This window comes from Camelus dromedarius, chromosome 1 (assembly GCF_036321535.1).
Source record: "Camelus dromedarius isolate mCamDro1 chromosome 1, mCamDro1.pat, whole genome shotgun sequence".
Taxonomy (NCBI): domain Eukaryota; kingdom Metazoa; phylum Chordata; class Mammalia; order Artiodactyla; family Camelidae; genus Camelus; species Camelus dromedarius.
Genome location: NC_087436.1, coordinates 111,525,102 through 111,549,369, shown reverse-complemented (window position 1 = coordinate 111,549,369; position 24,268 = coordinate 111,525,102). Strand labels below are relative to the sequence as shown.

Genomic DNA, 24,268 nt, shown 5'->3' with positions numbered 1-24,268 from the left:
AGGCTTAAAGTATCTCACTCATAACTTTTTATTTTATTTAATATTTATTATTTAACTTAAAATAATTTATTCTTATTATTTAACTCATAACAATTGTTTCTTCTGGGGAAGGCAGTAGGAGATATGCTTTCAAGATGGAAGGAAATCTTACTTTTCATTGAAATGTTTTTATTTTTTACCATGAACATATATTAATTTTTACTTGAAAGTAGACAATAAAATGTGGGGAAGAAAAAATTTTGGGTCTATATTTCATGAAAACAATCAAAACCCCTATCAATTTTAGTTCATGGTAATCAATACTTCAAGTTGCAGATTAGCTACTACTTTCTCTCTAACCCTAGCAGCAGCATTTCAACATCTCACCAAACCTTCCTAAGAGTTTTAACCTCATGCCAAACAGTTGTTTATTCAGTCATTCATTCACTGAATCACTTAATTCATCCTAACTGTGGGTTTGCACTAGGCCAGGCCCCAGGCTGGGATGTAGCTGTCAGCAAGAACAAAGACAGGTGCTCGCTTCGGCAGCACACGTACTAAAATTGGAACAATACAGAGAAGATTAGCATGGCCCCTGAGCAAGGATGACATGCAGATTCATGAAGTGTTCCATATTTTAAAAGGACACTATGAACTCATCTACAAAACAGAAACAGACTCACAGACATAGTCAACAATCTTATGGTTACTGGGGAAAGGGGGTGGGAAGGGATAAATTTGAGAATTTGAGATTTACAAATGTTAGCCACTATATATAAAAATAGATTTTTTAAAAGTTTCTGCTGTAGAGCACAGGGAACTATGTTCAATATCTTGCAATCACCTTTAATGAAAAAGAGCATGAGAATGAATACATGTATGTACATGCATGACTGGGACATTGTGCTATGCACCAGAAATTGACACATTGTAACTGACTGTACGTCAATTAAAAAAAAAAGAACAAAGACAGATCAGACCTCCTTGAGCTTCTGCTCTAGCTGTAAAGACAACCTTCAGTGTAAGTAACTGGACATTTGTTGACGAGCACTGAGGGAACATTTGGAGGGGCTTATGGAGGGTCTCCGTGTCAGGGAAAACCTCTAAGGAAGGGATGTTTAAGCTGATATCCATAAGATATGTGGTTTACCAGGTGACCAGGGAGAGTAAGTCTTGCTCCAAGAAGAGATGGGCTGATAGTCTTTAAGAGACAGCTCCAGGTAAGAGATAGCTCTCCTTGGAGAGACTGGTGGATATTAAGTTCAGAGGAAAGGATGGGGAGTGATGAGGCTGGAAAGACCATCAGGGAGCAGGTCTGGGAGAACTGGACAAGGTTAGGAATCCTAGACCTCACTCTAATGACAGGATATTAGGCATGTGTATTAGTTTCCTACAGCTGCTATAACAAACTATCACAAACTGGGTGGCTTAAAACAACAGAAATTTATTCCTGCACAGTTCTGGAGGCTAAAAGCCTGAAACCCCGGTGTCCAAGGAGCCATGCTCTCTCTGCATGCTCTAAGGGAAGATCCTTCCCAGCCTCTTCCTAACTCTCAGTGGTTACCAGCAATCTTTGGGGTCCCTTGTCTTGTAGACACATTACCCCCATCTCTACTTCTGTCACCATCTGGCCTTCCTTTGTACATCTGTGTCTCTGTGCCCAGATGTCCCTCTTCTTACAAGGACACTGGTCACACTGGATTTAAGGCTCACCCTGATCCAGGATGATTTTATCTTAGTTTGATTACACCCCTATCTCCAAATAAGGTCATAGTCACAGATTCCACGTGGACGTGAATTTTGGGAGGACACCGTTCATCCTAGTGTAACAGGAAAATGATATAATCTGATTTATATTTTAGGAGAACTTCTGAAGATGATAAGGGTAAAGAGAGAGGGAGGAAGACCAGGAGGGTAGAGATGAACTTCATAGACGTCTTTACTGTTTTTGAAACATAAGGTTTATGGTGAGGTCCTACAGGTGTCAGACATTGAGCAAAGAGCTGCTTCCATGTCATCTCGTTCAGTGTTCACCCAGCCCTGTGAAGAAAGTCAGAGAGCTGACTTCACCTGTCCACGATCACACAGCAACATTTCAAACCTGGATCAGGCTGGCTCTGGAATCCATAAGCTTTCCATCACCCCAGGCTCAAATCTGAGGACTTGATGAAGGCAATGGAAATCCTTTCACGTGGGTTTCGAGGAGTTGGAAACGTCAGCGCACTAACAGGTTCCATTTGCGAGCACACTTCCTATTCCTTATGCACAGCCAGGGCAAAAGGTGAACAGCTAACATGTCCTAAAGGGCAGTCATGTTGTAACGTGAGGGAATCTGATGGTTCCAATCACACCGCACCATGTCCATTGATTCAACACTAGGGCAGAAATGCTCTTGTTTTTTTTAAAAAAAAAAAAAAGGAGACAAGTAAAATCTGTGCTTCACAAACACTAGCCCATATTAAAATAAGCCTGATTTTTTTTCGTAAGAGGAAGAAACTTGAAGCCATTATCTGAAAACTCAGACAACAGAAATGAATTCAGAGGAAAAAGAGATTAATTGGTGGGAATTGTTCAGACCAATAGCTCATATTGATCAGAAGCACAGACGGCCAGATCTTCTCCTTGGCTGTTTTGCCTCCATAGCCCACAATTTTAAAGATGGACTGAAATTTTAAGAAAAGACTATGAAGACCATGATTACTCTCCCTTGAGTTCAGTACTTCTCAAGGGGCCGGGGGAGCGGGGCAGGGGTGGAATGATTACTTTTCTGGGCGTAAGTTACAGCTTTCGTCACCCATCACAATTTTGTCATCTCAGAATCTGATCAGAGCACCCAGCTCTCAGTTTTCTATTTTTGTTTGTCTTTTCTCTGCAATATTAAAAGAGAAAGAAAGGGAGGGAAGGAAGGAGGGAGAGGGAAAAGGAAGAAAGAAAGGAAAAAACTGTGAGAAAGTAAACATGAACTCCAAAAGGGAGCAGAAAACAATGATCCAATCAATTACCCCGATGTTCATTACTGGTTAGAAAATAAAAATAATAAAAATTAAAATGTTAAATCAAGCTTCTCTTTTAAAAATTGTTTCCTAAAAATAAAGCATAGATGTGTTTAAAAGCAATTAATACGCAATTTTTATCTAGGAAGTGAGTGATTTTTTGTGCAAAGAGGGGAAAAAGGCTCCAGGCTTTGCCTCATCTCCTAGAAGCATCCCATATTCTTAGATGTGACGTTGCCTTGGTAACCACAACTTGGTGACCTCGTTATTTCAACCTAATCCTGCTTTGAAATTATAGCTGCTCCACCCTTTTGCCTGGCTAGCCTGATAACATAATCATTGTAAATGAGGACGGGAAAAAAACAGCAGGATACAGTCCCTCCGGTGGCACAGGACCCAGCTCACCTTATCATGGAAATAGACGAACAATTAAATGGCATGAATCGAAAACCCTAAAAGTGGATTTTCTTATTTTTGTATGGTTCGTTATGCTTATTTTCAAAGCCTACCAGTTGATTCGATGTAGCAGGGTATCCTGATAGCACTCTATGAAAATGGAAATTTCCTATTTGTGTTAAAAGGAAAAATAAAAGAGAGCCAAATGGTCAAAGGTGAAGTTCTTAATTATGTGTTTGTTTTGCCCAACAGCCGAATGGAATAGGGAATCGGAATATAATTTTTTAACGACTAAGATGACAGCATCCGGGTCGGGTGGCCCAGATTCCCTTCCTCTGGCTAAAGCCCCACAAGTCAGTTATCTTGCATTCGGATTCCTTCCACAGCAAAGGGTCCAAGGAGATGGGATTGCTTAAATTCTGACTGAAGCAAGTGTAAATAGAGTTTAAAGGAAATGTAATGAACTCATTTGTTTCAGTTTAGGTGCTTTGAGATCTCTGTTCTGCTGGGAAAGGGAGGGAAATTCCATTCTCTTCTCCACTCATTTCCTCACTTTGTGTTCTAAAATGGTAGGGTACCCGAGTGCGGGGTTCAGAGCTCAGTAAAATCTTCTTACTGCACTCAAGTCATACCTTGAGGAGTCTGGATAGCTGTGTGACACTGTCTCTTAGGCCACTGAGCTCCCCCAAATTTCCCCTCCAGGAGACCCTCCCTAAATCTGACTGTCACACCCCAGCTGCCTTTTTTCTTTCCAAGAGATCCCCAATTGTGACACTTGGGGATGGGAGTGGAAGGGAGTTATATGATTCAGGCATGCTCCTCCCAATTCTCTTGGTGACATTGGTTCCAATTCCTCTGCCTCTCCACTGTGTTTTCATCAAAAAATAACCTTTTGATACTGGTGGATGTGCTGTTGGCCTCACCACTGGATGTCGACAAAGGCTCCCAGGTGAGAAGCAAGTTCCTGGTCAGGGCCATTATCCAGAGAGAAGCCTGGACCACATCTGGATATGCCCTGGACATAATGCCATTTGTGCTTGCACCCCTCCTCCTTGCAAGAAGACAGCTACCACCACCTATTTCTTATAACTATCAGCACTATTATGATGTTGTTTTAACAATGTAGGGAAAGTCATGGCTCCTTGAAGAAAACATCCTGCTGATGCACTTAATTACCCTGTTATTCTGTCCCCCCTGGACCAACTGTAGAACCAGGACCAAGGGATGGACTCTACAGCTAGACACATCAAAACTCACTATGAGAAGAAATTTCTAAACAGCACAATCTTTCCAAAGACATAATAGACAGTTTCAACAATAAAGGAAATATACAAAATACAAAGTCTAAGAGCACATACCCTAGATAGCCCAGAACAGATCCGAGTATAAATATTACCTCTTACCACCCTCTAAGTTTTCATCGGGTAGTGTACTTTTGACTTGGGAGATTCTTAAATGATATACATAGAGACAAAGATGCAAATTCATTGGCAAACCAAGTATCTATGTAGGGATGAGCAAGAGAATAATATAATGATGAGAATCATGATAGGATGGGGGTAAGGGACTGATAAGAGACGAATTTTAGGTCTAGGCTAAGAATCGAGAGAGCTCAGGTAGTTATTGTGAGCATCAAATGATAACTCATGCAAAAATAGATCGACAAGGCTAGATCACGAGATAACTGCAAGGAATGACGATGACAGGCAGCTGGGAGTGCTGCAGGTTCCTGAACAAGTGAAGCGATGCAAACTTTGTCTGATGAAACCATTCTACTGAACCTCTTCAAGGCAGAAAGAAACAAAGATGAAAAGGATGACAAAGGCGGCTGGAGGTAGAGAAGGGAATCTGGGAAGGGAAGGTACAACATTGGCAGAGCTTGGACAACGAGGTGTCATGATTCATTTCTCATGGCTCTTCCTTCGACTCTTTGCACCCAACAGACTTGTAAATAACCGAACTGCCATCCTTTTCCCACATCTCCTTCCCCTGCCTGGAATCACCTCCCATCTCCTCCATCATTCATCACCTTCCTTACTTTTCAGCTTGATCACCTCCCCTTTACGTCTTGGGTCTCTTCTCAGTTGTCCCTTCCTGCAGATACCATTTCTGGACTCTCCCCACCCCTCACACTAAATCTTTTCCTTTTTGTTCTCCAAACACCCTGTTCTTTCTCTACCTCTACCTTATTATCGCCTCCAGCCCCATCTTCCCAACCACCATCATCACACCATAAACTTAAAAACTCTGTGAAGGCAACTGCCATGGCATTTACACCATGCCTGGCACAGAGCATAGACACTCAATGAATTAATTCATTCATTTATTCACTCAACAAATATTTACTGAATATATGTTCTGTGCCAGGCACTGGAATAGAACAGTGAATGGGATGGATAAATTCTCCACCTTCATTCTTCAGAGAAGGAAAGATTTTTTTTTAATTAAGGAAACAAAAACAAACAAGATGGTTAAAGATGTTTATAAACTGAATTTTTAAAAAATAGTATGATGACATGGAAGAGGAAAATCTTCTGTTCGACCGCACTGGAATAGAACAGTGAATGGGATGGATAAATTCTCCACCTTCATTCTTCGGAGAAGGAAAGATTTTTTTTTTAATTAAGGAAACAAAAACAAACAAGATGGTTAAAGATGTTTATAAACTGAATTTTTAAAAAATAGTATGATGACATGGAAGAGGAAAATCTTCTGTTCGACCCGTCTCTTTGGATCCTTGCAGAATCTGTCACCAGCAGCCTGAAACCATCTCTCTCTTCCATGGGGCATTCACCAAGGGCTCGCTGGGCAGCAGGTGGTGAGGTTCTTGGGGAGATTTCAGGCCAGTGAGAGGAACTGACAGGTAAACCAGGGATTCCAATCATGGTTGTAAGGGCTATGACAAAGGCATGAATGTGAAGGCAATAAAAGGGGATGTACGTTGAATATTGCTCGAGAAGAGCTCCTGGTGAAGGTGACATTGCGGCTGGAGATTCAGAGCACCAAGGCTGTAAGACCAGATTCCTGGGTTTGAGTACCGCCCCAGCACTTACTAGCTGTGTGAATGGATGAGTTACTTAATCTCTCTGTGCCTCAGTTTCCTCATCTGTGAAATGAGACTGATGATAATACTCACCTTATAAGGTAGCTGTAAGGGTTAAATCGGTTAATACACACAAACCATTTAGAACAGGGTGAGCACACAGTGAGTGCTCCATGTACTGATCACTATTAACGTTTTTCAAGATGCAAAAGAGTTCACTCGGTGAAGACAGGAAAGTGGAGAGAGCATTCCAAGAAGAACAATATCTGTGGAGTGAAGGAGAAATGGCAATGACCCTAAGATGCCAAGTCAGTCGGTCAGCAGACTCCACCTTTGTCATGAGTGACCATAGGGGGAATTCACTGTGACTATCCCTGCCCTGTGGGTTAAGGACAGACCCAAGAGAAACAGGTGATGTGGTCTCTGTCCTCAAAGACATCATATTCAACAAGACTAAATGCAGAAGAAGGAATTGAAGAAGAATCTGAGACAGCATACAACCAGCACTGAACTAGTAGCCAGACTCCAATGATAACAAGAAAAATAGGGTCATAATATCTACGTGTTTGTCATTTGCCAGTCACTGGGCTGAACACGTTAACATGCTTTTCCTACTTGAATTCAGCTTACGAACATCCGTGTTGTGACTTTCTCCAATGATAAAGCCTCCAGGAGATTTCAGAGCAGGAAGAAATGGACTTTACTGTCTCATGAAGACACTAAAGCTTGTGCCAGGCTTGAAAGGAAGGAATGAATTTGAATAGAGGGACGGGTGAAGGCAGGACTGGAGCAGGGCAGTCTGATGGAAATATAATGTGAGCCCCCAGTCTGAGCCACATGCATAATTTAAAATTTTCTAACAGCCACATTTTTTAAAAAATAAAAAGAAACAGGTGAAATTTGCTTTCAATCTTGTAATAGCCTATAATGAAGAATATATATATGTATAACTGAATATATGTATAACTATGCTGTATGCCAGAAACTAACACAGCATTGTAAATCAACTATATTTCCATTTTTTAATGTATTTATTTAACTCATGACTATCATTTCAACATGTGATCAGTATAAAACATTATTTGTGAGATATTTTAAATTCTTTTTTCTGTATTAGGGATTTGAAAACCAGTATGTATTTTCACTTCTAAGCCTTCTCAGCTGCAAGTAGTCCTTCTTCAAGTGCTCAGCAGACACAGGTAGCTGATAGCTCCCATCGTGAAGGAAAAACATTGGCATTGTTCAGAGCCTCACAAGACCTCAGTCACTTTTGATACACTCTTTAATCTCCCCAACCATCCTCTTAGGAACGTATTATTATTATTATCTCCATTTTACGCATGAGGGCACTGAGACTCTGAGAGATTGAGTCAACAGCTAAAAAAGTGGGTTGACCTAGAACTCAAACCCAGACCTGACCAACTGCAAGCTCGGGCATACTCCTCAGGCAAGGGCTGGCTTAGGAAACGCCCCTGGGGGCTGCAGAGACCAAAACAAGACGATGCTTGAATGAGGGGAAGCCACACAGATCCTGGGGTGTCCTCAACAGCTTTTCAGCCCAGGCCTCACAGCCCACAGTGCTGGCTTTTGTAGCCTCCCGGATTTGGAGGAGGAAAAGAAAGCAAAACAAACAAACAAACAAACAAACAAAACCCCAACAAACCTTTCCCTTTCCCGATAAATAGAAATTGAAGATTTTGCGCTGCTCCCTAACAGCAAAACCACCAAAGGGTGTGGCAGGAGGCGAGGAAGGACACCTGTAGTACATAAATATTTAACTTTTGTCGCAGGGAAGTGCCAGATGAGCAAACACTTGGCTGCTTCTCAGCCAGCAGAGCAGGGTTGCCACACACCCCTGGGGGGGTGGCTTGATTTTCTTGTCAATTACTGTTTCTCTAACTATTAAGAGAGGAAAGGGGGGAGTCTAAACAGAATTAACAGTAATTTATAATCTGAAAAGGGACAGCAGGGGTTTGAAGTCTATCTCCATTAGGATACTTTCCTTGCACTCCACGGGAACCGCAAGCCACGGGATCCTGGAGGAAAAGGATGTTTATACAGCAGTTCTGGCCGGAGAGATGCTTTTCCTTATGCCCAGAGGGCAAGGTTCAGCCAACTTTCCACAGAAAGGTCTGGCCCGTGCTGAACAAGCTGCTGGGACCCTCTCCCCAGTGTGAGCAGACACTGAGCTTTTCAGATTTTTATTTTATTTTATTTACTTCTTGTTCAGCGATCCCTCCCTGACTTCTTCAGGGACCTCCAAGACTGCCCCTCCTCCACCTAAACCAGTAGTCAAGCCCACCAGGAAAATTGCCACCAGAGACACGCATCAGCTCTTCTGTGGGAATTTTCCCCCACGTCTGCCTTCAGTAACTCCTGATTCTCTGAGACAAAGGTTTACTCCACCATCCAAGGCATGTTTTATGCCACACCGGTTCACTTTGCAAGACTTACTTTTAAAGACAAGATTTTCAAGGCCACAATATGCAACTTCTTTGGCTGGAGGCAAAAGAAAAGTCAATTGAGCCCCAGGATTATTGTTTCTTTTCTTTTTCCTTTCTTTTGGGGTGGGCCTTGGAATGGCCTGGCCTGGCTCAGAACACTGTCTCTGGCATATGCTTATGGTCCACTCAACATTAATGATGTGATCATGCCTTCGGATAAATCTTGGAGCTAAAGGAAGAGACAAAAAGAAAATTCTGTAAACCACCCGAATCCATTAGCTGAAATGCCATACATTTTAGTCCTTCACAAACCAGTCTCGGATCACTAGCGACCCCAAGTGGCCAACTTAAAATGATGGTAATTTTTTTTTTCTGCAGAAAAGAAACAAAAAAGAAATTCTACTCTCACATCCTCGTAGAATTTAAAAACTGGGAAGTTGGAAGGACCGTTAAATGTCGCCTGGCCCAACCACCTCATTTTACAGGAATAAGAGGTCCAGAGAGGTAAAGAGGGGTTCCAAAAGTCACACAGTATGTCAGGGGCAAGTTAGGAAGCAGTACAAGGAAAGGTTGCAAGAGATCCTATGGGATCGGATTTTAGTTCTTTAATGGGAGGGGAAAAGGAACAGTTTTTGCCCCAGACCACAAAAGAAATATTGCTATTACAAAAGAATCACTGTGGCGAGGCTGCATGTTCTAAGAGAGTCAAAGTTCCGTTAGGTACACACCCAATGCACACTTTCTTTTTTCCTCTTCCATGCCTAAACTGACCAGAGTACATTAAACTAATCATCCCAAGTGTGGGGTCAGCCTGGGAGAGAAGGAGGAAGTCAGAATTTGTCAAATGTGGATTAGAGGCTTATTCCCAAAACCTGAGCTTTGAGTAAAGAGAAATTTGGCATATGGTTCCATCCCCCAACAGCACTGTTGAGTGGACACTCCCATTCTTATCTTAGAAATGAGAAAGTGGGGGCTCAGGGAAACTAACTAACCTGGCCAATATCAGTCAGCTACTAAATTGCAAAGCCAACTCCCTGCATGATTTTACTGTGAATACCTTAATGTATCCATCGATTAGATGGGGTAATAAAGCCTGTTCATAGAACCAGAAAATGTTGATGTTAGAAAAGGGAGGAGCCCCTTCCAAACAAAATGGACCCCTAGTATATAAAGCAGACAAAAATGATTAGTATCTATTTATGACAAAGTCAATCAAAGACAACATGGGTGCTGTTATAACAAACACTAGGATATCCCATCCTCCTTAAAATAAAAACTAGAACCTTTAAGGTTTTGCTCGAAGTCAAGTCTCCCTTCTTCCCCCTGTGTCACCCTGTCCCTTGGTCTCACTTGGTCTCCTCCTGCCATCAGGGGGCCAGACTCCTGGCATGATACCTCCTCCTCTTGGCAGCTCTGTCCCAAGCAGGGACAGAATTCTCTTTACTGTTGGCTCTGAGCACCATGGAGACAGTCTGGAATTTTCCCAATGCTCTTCCTAAAATTACTGCGGGAGAATAGAAGGTGAATAAACACAGAGAGCGGGAGAAACCTAAAATCAGTCTGACTTACAGAGCATGAAATTCTGATCCAAATTCTGCCAGGGGTGGTTCCCTCCAGAGCTAGCATGTACTGCTCTGTTCCAGGAAGGGCCTAAGATAGAAACCCTCCATGTAAATTGTTACAGCCCTTCTGAAGAGCAGTGTGGCAACACCTTCAAGGTCTGGGAAAGAGTCCTGCCCTTTGGCCCAGTAGCTCCACCTCTAGCAATCCACCTGAATGAAATAATCAAACAGTGCAGGCAGTAATTTCTACACAAAGATTACCATCACTAATTTACTGATAACTACCAAAAAAAAATACTGGAAGCAAATTATACAACAATAGGGCTCATGATGGCACCAGAAGATGGAAGATTATGTAACTATCAAAAATGATGTTTTCAAAGTATGTTTAATGATACTAAATAGGGGGAAAAAGCATTTTTTAATTTTTATTTTCAAAGACTTTGGCAGGGGCAGTAACTAGGCTCATTTATTTATCTATCTTTTATTATTTTTTAATGGAGGTATTGGCGATTGAACCCAGGATCTCATGCATGCTAAGCATGCACTCTACCACTGAGCTGTGCCCTCCCCCTGAAGAAAGCATTTTAAATGGCATTAAGTGAAAAGAGCAGGGTGCCAAACCAGTACCCACTACGTGATCAAATAATTTAAACCAAGATAAGAGAAGTGTGAGTGTAGAGAAAAAAATGAGGTGATGAAACCTGCCAAAATGCTCACAGTAGTTATGAACAAGTGATAAGATTAATGTTGATTTCTTTCTTATTTGTTTTTCTTGAGTTGTACAACGAGGTTGCATTAATTTATAATCTAAAAATAAAATAGATTTTTTAAAAAATAGATTGACCCTCTAGCCCTAAAAGCTGATGCATTTTCTCAGGCCACATCCTGTTTCCTTCTGCTCCACCGTCATCTGGCTCCTCCACTTTAGTGCCTTGATACCCGCCTCACTCCTGCTCTCCTTTCTGCTTGTCCATCTGAGAGATCACATTTATAACCCAGCCAGTGATGTGATCCTTCAAGGGATCACACTTGTCAAGATGCCCCTTCTCAGGTGCCCCTTCTCAATTCCTTACCATTCAACAGAGCAACCCAGTGGAACCTACATGACTGAGCATCTTAAATGCTCTTTCCTTACCTCCTGGTTGAAAGGCAGGGTCTTTGTAAATTTGCAATTTATTCGACTAATATTTATTGAGTGTACAGGCCCTGTTCTAACAGGACACAAGACCAGGTCCCTACCCTCAGGGAGCTGAAACTCTGGCAGGAAAAGACAGATAATAAATAATCCTGCAATGAGAAGACTATCCGTTGTGATCATGCCATGCTTGGAGGGACTAGGCAGCCATCTGAGATGGTTACTCTTCACCTGTGACGGCAAAAACACAAGGGAATATCCAGATGCACTCTGATGCCAAGATGTTTGGGAAAGCCCAACCTCTCCAGGGTCCGTGCACTGGTGGTGAATGTTCTCTCAAGAAGAGAACTGCGGGAAACTGGGAAACGCAGATGTGCGCACCCTGGGCGGCACCAGCTGACTCCCATTCCTGATATATAATGACCCCCTCCTTCCCACCCTCCCACCCAACAAGTGATGTGGGTTAGAAGAGAGACACTAGAAGAGGATTGGAAAGGGAGTTTGGAGACTTCGATATCCCTGCTGAAAAGCAGACTACTGTAAGTAGGCTGTAGGTAGCCTGTTGTTTCCCTTTTGTGTGTTACTGTTTTTTACCAAAAGAATGATAAAAGCCAACACACTCACACACTCACACACTCGCTCACATCCATCCTCTCTTCCTGATCACCTGTGGTGTCACCTGAGTATCCGTTCAGAAAAATTTCCCACTTTTCTGTAACTGCCGTAACACTCCTTTCTGAACATAAATAGGGATTTCAACAGGGCTGAAAGCAGTCACGAAATCACCAAAAGACCCTTCAAGCACCAAACAACAGACAGAAAATAGTTTGAAGCTGACTGTAACCGATTAAGGCAAAGGGTCCTGTTCTGAGGACTGGCTCTTTGAACAGGACATTGGATGACCTAGGGTGGGTGCTGGGGGAAGGGAGGGAGCAGACATAAATCAAGGAAACAGCACACACCCCATCGCTCTCAGGCCCATGGAAAATTTTAGAGAAAACTCAAGAAAATGAAAATGGAACTAGCTCCAAATACATCCCAGATGTCCACATCCAGCTCCCAAGAACCAGGAAGGTGAAGTGGAATAAAGCTTTTTCCAGCTTTCCTACAAATATTTAAGATGAAAACGAGCCCCTTGGAATATGTTGCCCACTAATCTAGCTTCCAGAATTTCCTTTCTCTAGTTGTTTAAGCCAAATAGCAAATGGACACCTAAGCAGATGCTACCTTGCTCTTTGAATGTTCAGTGAATGCTTTGTCTCCCCAAGTGTATTAATGAGCTTCAAAGGCAGAAGCCATAGCTGGTGCCTGCACTGAGCCCACGGCTGCTAGGAGGTGTCCAAAACGTGTTCATGGGTGGACGGAAGCACAAACCTCAAAGATGTGAGGGTCTATCGATACATGCTACCTGCTAATAAAATTCGCATAAGCATCCAGACTGTATAGAAAAAGGGGGTTACGGAGCTACTGGTAACCATAATAACAGCAACTAAAACCTCTTTACAATTCACAAAGCACTTTCATCTCTTTATCTCTTACCTCCCATAACAAACATGTGAAATAAGTATTGGGGTTAATTCTCCAACCCCAGCACCTTTCTGAGAATATTACCAGATGGACTAATTACTCAGTTCATAAAAAAATATGCTCACTCTAACCCCAGGAATCCCAGACTGAGCTGTGTTAGCAGAAAGAAACAGCAGTGAGCTTTCCTTGCATGTCTTCAAAAAGACATACGAGTCTGGACAGCGGCAGCTGTAAACGGCAAAGTGAATGCATCTGGGAAGAAAAACTGTAGACTTTATTTTTCATATTCCTACCATTATTAATTCATTTTTTGTTTATGGGGTTTTTTTGGTTTTATTTTGTGCTTTTAATATAAATTTTTTAATAACTTAACCCCCATCCGACAAATATCTGACACTAAAAAAAATAAAAAATCCTAAAATGAGCTAGGGAAAGAAAAGCTAAAAAATGGTTTATGCATCAACCTGTTCCAGCTTGGCTTATTTCATTTTGACAACAAAGCCACAGTTTGAACCAAAAAACTCATTAATAAACCTGTTCTTACTATGTTTCTAGACCCATTTTTCAATTTTAAAGGCTCTGAAAAATTAGTTCAGGATTGTACAATTCTCCAAAATTTCAGACTTTTCATGTGATAATGTCTATAATTTATTTTAAAGCACATGAGTGCAGGAAGTGTAGTGGGGGGGTGCGCGTGTGTGCACACGTGCATGTGTCTAAATTAGTTTCAATCTACCCCATAAGGGTTCTACTTATCAGAAACATTCAACCTAGGAGTATTACTCAATATTTGAAAGATCACAGTTAGAAGTCCCAACTCCAGAAGCTCCATGACAATCACTTCAAATATCAAATTCTTAATCTAAAATATAAGGTCCATTCATTTAGCATAAGGAGTATTTGAAATAATTTCTCACTTTGAAACGAGTAGTGTTCAAACATGCAGATGGGTTCAGATGGGTTCAGAACACCACACAGGTATCTCCACTACAGTAATAATGGTAATCAGTGGAATATAAAAATATCTGAGGAGCCCGACCATCTACTTCAGCAGGACACCCTGGCTTGGCCTCGTTTTAATACTATAATATACCATTTGACAGAGAATTCTATCCCCTGCCCCAACTGGAAAGCTGGCTATTCCTACCTCTAGATGGAATATTGCTACATCTGCCAGCGGTAAACCTTTCTTGCAAGGTGCTTTTAAGAATGTCAAAGCATAGAGAACCAGAGCTTCGCCCAGATTACAAGATCATAGCTATGACTGCTGTGGGCCCTGCTTGCTGATAATTATGTGCCTGCTTGGCAGCAGAATTCTTTGTAACTTCATGGTAACATCGCCTGGTAGCAAGGTCATGAAGGAAGAAGCCACCGCTCTCACCTATCTATGACCCTGGGAGGCAACCAATATCCACCAAAGCAACATGACAGTTTTGAACAGCCAAACTGACGGGACAGCTTGCAACAGCTCAGCTTGAGCTAACACTACTGGACTGGCTGAGAGTTGAATCGTGTTTATGCTTCTGCACCTGCATTCAGTCCCTAGGAGAAGGCATTGCATCCTCTCTTCTTTTATGGGGAAGTTTGGAGAAGGCATTTCTCTCTCTCTCTCTCTCTCTCTCTCTCGCTCTCGCTCTCTCGCTCTCACTCTCATACCATGCAGGTCTCAAGATTCAAATTCAAGGCCAAATTATAGTCTCCAATCTATCTTTCGCCAGGTAATGAAAGGTGGATTCTTGGGAGGCTGCCTGACATCAGTTAATACAGCCGTTCTTCATTCATCACTGGCTATTGGTCCCTAGGTGTATATTCCACTGGTCAGAAATTCGGAGAAGAGGAAAGCTGTGTGGCTCCCTGAACTACCATCAGAATACTTTGCACTAATCAAAATCATCTTTTTCTAACAATATTTAATAACATGGTAAAATATTTACAACATAATTGTAAGTGAAAAAAAGCTTAGTGTTTAAGAGGGTATTCGGTGTGGTTTCAATTTTGTTTTATAAATGAAAGAATGATGAAAGAAAATATCCCCCAAATGTGTATCTTCCTGGCTCAGAGAGATGATGCTGCAGAAGATTTCTATTTTTGATCATTATACTTTCAAAATGCTTTACAATGAACAAAGACATTTACAAACAGTTTAAAAATATATTATGGTAACAATTTAAATATTTATTCTAACCAAGGCAGGGCTCTATACCAGTGATGCTCAACAGGAATATAATGCAAGTCATATAGGTAATTTTAAATTGTGAAAATATAAAGAAAAGAGTAAAATTAATTTTAATAATATATTTTATGTAACCCAGTATACCAAAACATTGTCATTTGAATGTGAACTTAATGTAAAATAATGAGATATTTTATAGCCTGTCTTTTGTACCAAATCTTAAAAAAATGTAGGGTAGATTTTAAACTTAGAGCACTAGCTGTATTTCAGACTGGCCCCGTTTTAATGTCTCAGTAGCCACGTGTGGCCGGTGGTTGTTGAAATGGACAGCACAGTGCTGGACACCAGAAACAGAAGAACCGACGTCGAAAACCTGCTGCCAGGAGAGTCGAGGTCTCCCCTAGTGTGATTTGTATCTTAATGTTCTCATGTAGTCATATTTTAAAGTTAAGATGATAAATATTCATCCTTTACTCATCTTTTACTCACTGAGACATCATCCTGGATCAGGCACTTGGCTGGTGGCTAAAGATGATGAGGTGAAGGAAAGGGATCCTTGACCCTCTGGTGGCCCACCATCCAATGGGAGAGATGGACCGAAATGGATGGTTGCGATAGCACATTGCAGATGCGATAATTACACATCGTATGGGATGACTGACACGTGGATGCGTACAGCGGCGCCCATAGCACAGACTCCCACAGGGGGGACAGGTGAGCAGTACCGAAGATGATTGGAGAGTCTTGGCAGAGGCAGTAGAATGGGCAGCGGGCAGGTGCCTAAAGGGGCAGGTCTCTCTCGGGGAACGGGGCAAGGTCAGAAGTGTGTGGATCACAGGCTACATCTGGAATAGAGAGAGAGCAGAGGCCACGGGGTACAGAAATAACAGAAGAGACAGGAATAGATTTGTGTTATAGGAAGACCATTCTGGCTCTATGGAGGGTGAATTGGAGCCAAAGAGAGACTGGCCATGTGAGGATCAATTAGGAAAAGAGAACCTTGTCCATGGACAGCAGACGCTGCCTAATCTGCGTGCCGGAGACAGTGATCGCCAGGGATCGGCAACCCCACCAGCCACACTGATCAGCCCAAGGAAGGAACTTGAGCTTGAATCTCTCTCCGTAACCAGCCCAGCTGCCCTGCCTAGGCTCATTGCTCCTCAGGGCTGGGGCCCCACGCTGACCCCTTGCCTTGACTTGGGGATCTCTGGGGCCTAACCCACCTTGTCAGGCCCTACCCTAGTGCCCAGGTCTGGACAGAAGCACAACTGCCCATCTGCCTTCTTGAATTTTCTCTCCTGTTAGGAGGCAGAGGGAGGGGAGTCATTTCCAGTCTTGCCCCTTATATATTTTTTCCTTCTCAAATTTAATATCAGACTGATTAGAAAAAGTCACTTTAAAAATGCCAAGGTACCCATCTTTTCCTTCTAGTGCCAAAAAACGTATTTCCAGCCAATATCATTTCTTATATTTACTATAAATGTCTGGTACACACCAAAAAATATTAGAATTATTATTCACATGTATAGAACACTTTTAGCTTCCAAGACACTTCCCTGGTTTCCCATTTGCTTTTTTTCCCAACCCCTGCTCGGGACATGCCAGGCCCTTCTTGACCTGACGCCCTCACTGCCTCCTCTCCCACCACCCCCATCTCAGACCCTGATTTGTAACCAGACCTGCAGCTCCTGGATTGCATCACACCCTCTTTTTTTTTTAATTGAAGTATATTTGATTTATGGTGTTACATTAGTTTCTGGTGTACAGCATGGTGATTCAGTCATATATATATTTATATTCATATATATATATATGTATATATTTTCAGATTCTGTTCCATTATAGGTTATTACAAGGTATTGAATATAGTTCCCTGTGCTATACAGTAAATCCTTGTTGTTTATCTATTTTATATATAGTAGTTTGTATCTGCTAATCCCAAACTCCTAATTTATCCCTCCCCCAGCTTCCCATTTGGTAACCAGAAGTTTGTTTTCTATGTCTGTGAGTCTGTTCTGTTTTGTAAATAAATTCATTTGTGCCATTTTTTTTAGCTTTCACATATAAGTGATATCATGTGACATTTGTCTTTGTCTGACTTATTTCACTTAGTATGATAATCTCTAGGTCCATCCATGTTGCTGCAATTTCATCATTTTAATGGCTGAGTAGTATTCCATTGTATGTATATGTGTATGTATGTATATATATACACACACATACGTACACAACTTCTTTACCCAGTCATCTGTTGATGGACATTTAGGTTGCTTCTGTGTATTGGCTATTGTAAATTGTGCTGCTGTAAACATTGGGGTTCATGTGTCTTTTTGAATTAGAGACCCTCTGGATATATGCCCAGGATTGGGATTGCTGATCATATGGTAACTCTATTTTTAGCTTTTTAAGGAATCTCCATACTGTTTTCCATAGTGGCTGCACCAAATTACATTCCCACCAACAAGGTAAAAGGGTTCCCTTTTCTCCACACCTTCTCCAGCATTTATCCTTTGTGGACATTTTAATGATGGCCATTCTGACCAGTGTGAAGTGATACCTCATTGTAGTTTTGATTTGCATTTCTCTGATAATTAGCAATGCTGAGCATCTTTTCATGTGCCTACTGGCCGTCCCTATGTCTTCACTGGATACACCCTCTTTCTCTCACCCCTGTCTGCACCAATGCACATGCTATACCTTTTGCCTAGAAAGCCTCCCCCTACCTCCTTCACCTTGTTCATCTATTTTCTGCCTAAGCTTCCCCCCGGAATATTATCAAGCCCATCCCAGCCCCACCTCAGGCTGCATTAGGTGCCCCCTCCCTTGGGCTCCTTAGCAACTTGTGCACACCCTCCCCTCTCCCCTGGGCTCCCCCCCACTGGATTAGAAGGGCCTGCCTGTGTCTCCACCTGCCTCCTGCTCACGAGACTATGAGCAGCACGTGGGCACATCATGTGTTTTATTCATCCTCTTTTCTCCTTGTCCTGAGTCCAGCACACATGTTGAAAAGACGAAAAATATCATATTCTTACTCTTGGTAACAGGAGCATGGTGAGTGGAATAGTGGCCCCCAAAATGTATGTCCAGGTCCTAACCCCTGTATCTGTGAGTGGCCTTACTTGGAAATAGGGTCTTTGCAGATGTAATTAAGGCTCTCCAGAGGAGGTCATCCTGGATTTGAGTGGGCCCTAAATTAAATGGCTGGTGTCCTTATGAGGAGAGGAAAGGCCAGACAGAGATGCACAGAGAGAAGGGCATGTGATGATGGAGCAGAAATTGAAGTGATGTGTCTATGAGCCAAGAACACCAAAGATTGGTGGAAACTACCAAAGTGTTGGGGAAAAAGAAGGGAGGGTTCTCCCTCGGAGCCTGCAGAGAGAGTGTGGCCCTGCCAACACCCCATTTTCAGAATCCTGGCCTCCAGAATAGTGAGAGAATACATTTTGGTTATGTTAAGCTACCACATGCATGGCAATTAATTATAGCAACTCTATAAAATGAACACAAGGGATCACTGTGAAATGGATATGAACATACATATGATGCTTACGTTCTTGAGCAAAAATTTGCCTGCTTCTGATATTGTCCGATTTTGGAAATTCCCATAAATGTCTAATGCACTCCACTCTCTCTGCACCCCGACCCGCACTTGTGTGAATCACCCATGATGGGAAAGAAAGTGTCATGCTAGAAACAAGCAGGTTCATTTTCTTGACTTAACTGCCCTGTTTCCCCAACTCTTCCCCGACTCGGCTACATCCCGGTCCCCAGAGTGGAGTTGGATCAGATACTGTGACCTTGTGTATCCCCAGTTCCCATCACAGCTCTTCCTTCCCTCCCAGTCTTTGACCACTGGCTCTCTTTCCAACACCCAGTACTGCAGGCTCATCCTCTAGGCCACATGCCTCTCCCTGGGCAAGCTCCACGATCATTCCATCCCAACCCAACTTTGCAGCTCCCCCAGGGCTGTACTCCAGGCAGCAGGGACTCCAGAAAACAGAATCTGCCAGCATGTAATGAGCAAACGTGTTTTCCACATTTTCCATGAGCAATCAATACACTGATAATGACGGTAATTGCTAATTTCAAGCAGAATTAATTTTAAAAGGGTGATCTTTTGTTGTCTACCTACAACATATTTTCAAGTTCAAAATCACATACATTATCTTTAAGGATGCCATTGGTCCTCAAAGTATTTTCTTCTTTCTTCCTTCATCTGAAACTTGGGAACTATCTGAATAAATATGAAGACAGGCTGTCCTTCACAAATGGTATCATTTGAGATACATGGTTTTAAAAAGTCAATATCTAATCCCACCATAATTGATTTGCTAATTGCATGAAGGTAGGTAATATTCTTACCGTTCAGCTCACCCAGCACCTCCATCTCCCCCTCCAAAAAAAATTAGATTCCAAGAATTTAGGGATGGCAAACCAAGAGAAGATTCCACGTTCCCGGAATGCAGTGGGAGATTTCTATCCTTAGGAATATGCCTATGTGGAAATAAGATCCACGCCAAGCAGCAGTATTAGCAGTTCTCTCCATGATGCAGGAAAAGCACCTTTGAGAACTCTAAGGTTTATTTTTGTAATTTTGACACAATTCAGTAATTTTCCAGAAGGTCAGAGGGCCGGCAGCAGATGGCTGGTTTCCTCTGATTCGCAACAGTAACATCATTCCTGGCCAGTCCTCCCGCCCTGGTTCAGAGTCTTGTCAGCCTCCCTCCTGCTATTTCTAAAGCCTCTTGCCCACTTCCTTCCCACAACCTCTCAATCCATCCACCCAGAGATGCTAGAGCGTCTTCCCAAAGTGCTCATTTAAACAGGACACTGACCTCCTTAAAACTTAACTCTCACCATTGCCTTGGGGTTAAAATGTGAACAGCTTGCAGGGCACCTGAGGGTCCCACCCATCCTCAGCCATGCAGCCTCACACTTCCTCTAGCGGCAGGTGCACCTGAGCTCAAACCACAGGGGAGTCCCTCGAATTTCCGGATCCTTTCTCTCCGGGTCAGTTTACAGCATCTCCCACCTAAGGGATGGTTCAGTTGTGCACTTGCCTATTGTTCTCTTACTTCCTTTACTTTTGAACACTGCAGTCGCTTCCCCTGCAAACTTCTTTACATTTAAACTCTTTTTTTTTCACCTTCATTTGTTTTATTTTTATTGGTATTAAAATCCTGAAAAGACTAAAAAAATAACAAGCTCCTCCAATGGAAGAAAAAATGTTTTTTAAAAAAATGTGTGCTAACCATCTTGGGTTTTGTTGTAGAATGTCCTTGTTCTGCAAGACCCTTGCCCAAATATTAGGCTAAGATGTTAAGGCGTCTGCAACTTCTTTCTCAAATGATTCGGTTAAGAAAAAAAAAAGTGAATGTGAGAGGGTAAAAATTTTTCAATGGAATTTTCAGTAAACTCATCATGGACAATTGGGTCCTAAATGAGCCAGCATTGGGAGAAGCCAGTGCACCTGTTAGCCTCGGGGGTCCTTATCCTGCTCCCTTGCCGTCAGTCAGTCTCTGGGGCCCAAGGTCCGACACCCCCTTGACCTTCTGTCTGCTCCTCCTTGCTCTCCAGCCGACTTGTTCTCCCTCCTTTACAATAATGCTCTGCTTTTTTTGTTTGTTTATTTGTTTTGTTGAAGGGGAAGTAATTAGTTTCATTTATTTATTGATTTATTGATGGAGGTACTGGGGATTGAACCCAGGACCTTGTGCGTGCTAGGCATGCATTCTACTCCTGTGCTATACGCTCACCCCTCCCCCCAACAATGCTCTGATGTCTTCGTTCATACAATTATTGCACCCGGGGCTGCAGTCTGTTTCCCAGGAGGAATCTGAGAGCTCTCCGTGCCTAGGATCAGCCACACAAAAGGGGTTCAGACATTTTCCTAGAGAGAATTAGTGAAGTAATGAGGAAACGGGTGGAAAGATATCACCTATTTTGTACAGAACTGTATTTTTTACTCACTAGGGCACTTGGGAAAAAGAGGTAAAAAGAAAGAAACGGGGCCCAGAAGAGCTCACACTTAGGGAGCCTGAGGACTTGAGTCTGCAAGTACAAGAAACGGGCTCTGGAAACTGAGTTTCTTGCTGTGTTGGTGTTACCGAATTGAGCTGTATGGACCCTGCTCGGCCCCAGCCCAGCCAGGCTCTCTGCTTCAGGAGGGATTTAATTTTAAAGGGTAAAGACAAAGAGGGGAGGAAGGGACTAATGACGGGGAGGCATGTGCATTCATCTACTGGGGAAGGGGCAGGGCTTTTCATGAGAGAGTGGGGAGCCACCCCCTTTTTACTCTTTTTTGGTCCTTAATTCCCCATCCTGGCTGCTGGTAGGTGTGCCATTTAATATGCTAATGTGGTCACATCAGCGTATAATGAGACTTAAGTTCTGATGGAGGTCAGATTCCACTCTGCTTTGGTCCCAGCTGGTTCCGTCTGGGTTTTTTTGTTTGTTTATAGCTTCCTTTCTTATCTCTGGACCCTTTAACTTAAAGATTTATACTAACTCCTGCTAAAGGTACAGGGTTGGCAGGTTTTGAGTGAAGACATGCCTGCTAAAGGTGGGGTGATGGGTTTTGAGCTAAGACCTGGGGCAGCTCTGGCAACACTGGGTCGACAGCCATCCCAGCAGCCGTGAGGACAAGCTCTCTGGACGCAAGGGTGCGGACACTGGGAACTGAGGAAAGATCCCTGGGTGCGCCTGGTCATTCTCAGACTTGTCAGGGTGTTCTAGCTGCAGCCTAAAGCATCCCCGGTGAGGGTTAGGCATCCTCTGAGGCAATGGCTTCGAGTCTTTTCCACAGGATCTCTTCAGAGCAGCAGTTCTCACAAGGCAAGTTCACACCCCCATGTTACAGCAGACCCTCTTATGGGCAAGAATGCTCTCAGCCCTCCAAAGAGAGAAGGTGAAGAAATGAACGCCTCCAGCTTCCAGTGAAGCCCGAGTGAGGGGGCTTTACAGACGCCTCACCTCAGACAGTCCTGTCATCTAGTACCTTGTTTGACGTCATCTTCACACCCATCACGTCCTTCAATAAATCTTTTCTCCATTGTCCAAACTCAGCTCATCATAACCCAAAACACCTTTGACTTTAAAGTGGCCTCTAAAAACCATTTCCAAATTCTACAACATCTTTCTTATTGGATAACTTATCAATGGGTAGATCACCTTCAAACTCGTCAACTAACTTTTTAAACGTAAGCTTTGGGGAACTGGATCATAATCTGGATTCCTGCTCACCCCTTCTCATAACCAGCTTCTAACTCTGTACATCGAGAGAGGGCAGAGACAGGTAGGAACCACACAGCCCTTGCAGAAACACCAGACTGTATGAGCTTTATTATAAGTACCCATCATGTCTCCAAACTTTATTCCTCAACTCTAATGAAATAACAGCAAGTATGCCAACCTCAAAAACCTGTCTTGGGTAGCCAAGTGATGTAACTGCTGACTGCCCAGCACCATGCACATGGCAGGAGACGCTCAAAGATGCCAGTCCCCTCACTGCTTCTAACGGTGATAAATTTAGGCTGGTATTTACTGGGCACTTTCTTTGTGTCTTATATGCAGTGACTCATTAGTCCTCACAGCAGTCCCATGAAATGGGTTTATTTCATAAATGAAACTTGGGACAAAAGGAGTTAAAAGTGGCAAACCAAACACCAAAAAGCTACAGGCTAGAGCTGACTCTACTGCAACAGAAGAACTTTGAACAGTTACACTAAAATTCTTTTCAAAGGTTCAAAACAGGCACTGTGAGGCCATGGAAACAATAACAGATGACAGATCCAAAGCCTTGGGCTCCTGTCCTGATCTCATCATTTACTAATCTTGCAACTATTATGGGAAACCCTCCAAAAGCCCACAAAGGGGTTTGAGGCTCCTGTGTTTCCCCTCCTCCTGGGCACATATGCACTTGCTAGATGGAGACTACTGATTTGAAAGCAAGGAATGCCAAGCTCCCTGTGTCCCTCCCTCAGAGATGGGATACACATCTGCAGTGAGAGAGGAATATAAATACCATCTGCAAATTTCCTGCCTCAAACGCCCCTTTGTTTAGAAATCTGGCTTGCTTACCTATATCCTCAGAAAGGCAAAATGTAAGTTCCAATCAGATGTCCACGTGGGCTCACAATTTATGATCCTATGGAAAATTTTAAAGGCAGCTGTTTATCTGCTACCCTTATAGAACCAGTCGCTCCAAGGTCTTGGCTGTAGACTCCAGGCAAGACTCCACTGACGTTCTCCCCAGTGCCTCCCCACCCCACTGAGTAAAACTGGGGCTCAGGAATGTTTGACGTGGGAAGATCACAACCCACCCCCAGCAGGAGGTAGTAACTGGATATTAGAGCCTGGCAGTATATGCAGAAGGTGTTGTGGAATTCAGCCGGCTGGTGTGCGAGTGGTGAAAGAATTTACCAAAGACAAAGGATTTAGAGAGAAAAGGAGATTATTAGATACACTGCTATAGGCAGCAGCGGCCACAGATGGGAGGTGCCTGTGTGCTCCGAGTCAGCTGCTGAGGTCTTTTACAAGAGAGGGAAACCTTTAAAAACTCCTTGTGCTTACGTGACATCAGGCACAAAGCAGGTCACAGGGTGAATGATCAGCTAGTGCACAGTTCTCTGACTGGTTGATGTTGAGGGAACAGGGAAGGGAGCGGGTATGAAAGAGTAGGGCTAGGGATTTTGATAGGAGGTTGTGACTGGTCCTGGTGGCTAGGCCTCCAGCCATTGGGAGGTTGATCAATGTCTAGAGTAGTTAGATCAGCTAAGGCAGGTACATATTAAGAAAGGAATGTTCTCTGTTATCTTTAAAAGGCAGGAACTGGACACTGGAGGGGCCTTGGAGCAGGAATCTGCCAAATGTCTGTGGACCCCACATAAAGCCCTTTGAGTTGCATCTGTCTCCCGGCAGTCAAAAGAATTAATCAAGGTCTAATGCAGAAAAGAGAGATTTGCACTAGATTTTGCAGACTCTGGGCCACTGACTTTAACTGGATCGAGTCACT

General features: G+C 42.9%; 1 non-coding gene across 1 annotated transcript; it reads left to right on the top strand.

The window, feature by feature from the left end:
• The first annotated feature begins 512 nt into the window (after positions 1-512).
• LOC116149105 (U6 spliceosomal RNA) lies at positions 513-619 on the top strand. The gene has a single exon (XR_004132714.1). It is a non-coding gene; the product is annotated as a U6 spliceosomal RNA (small nuclear RNA).
• The last annotated feature ends 23,649 nt before the right edge of the window (positions 620-24,268 follow it).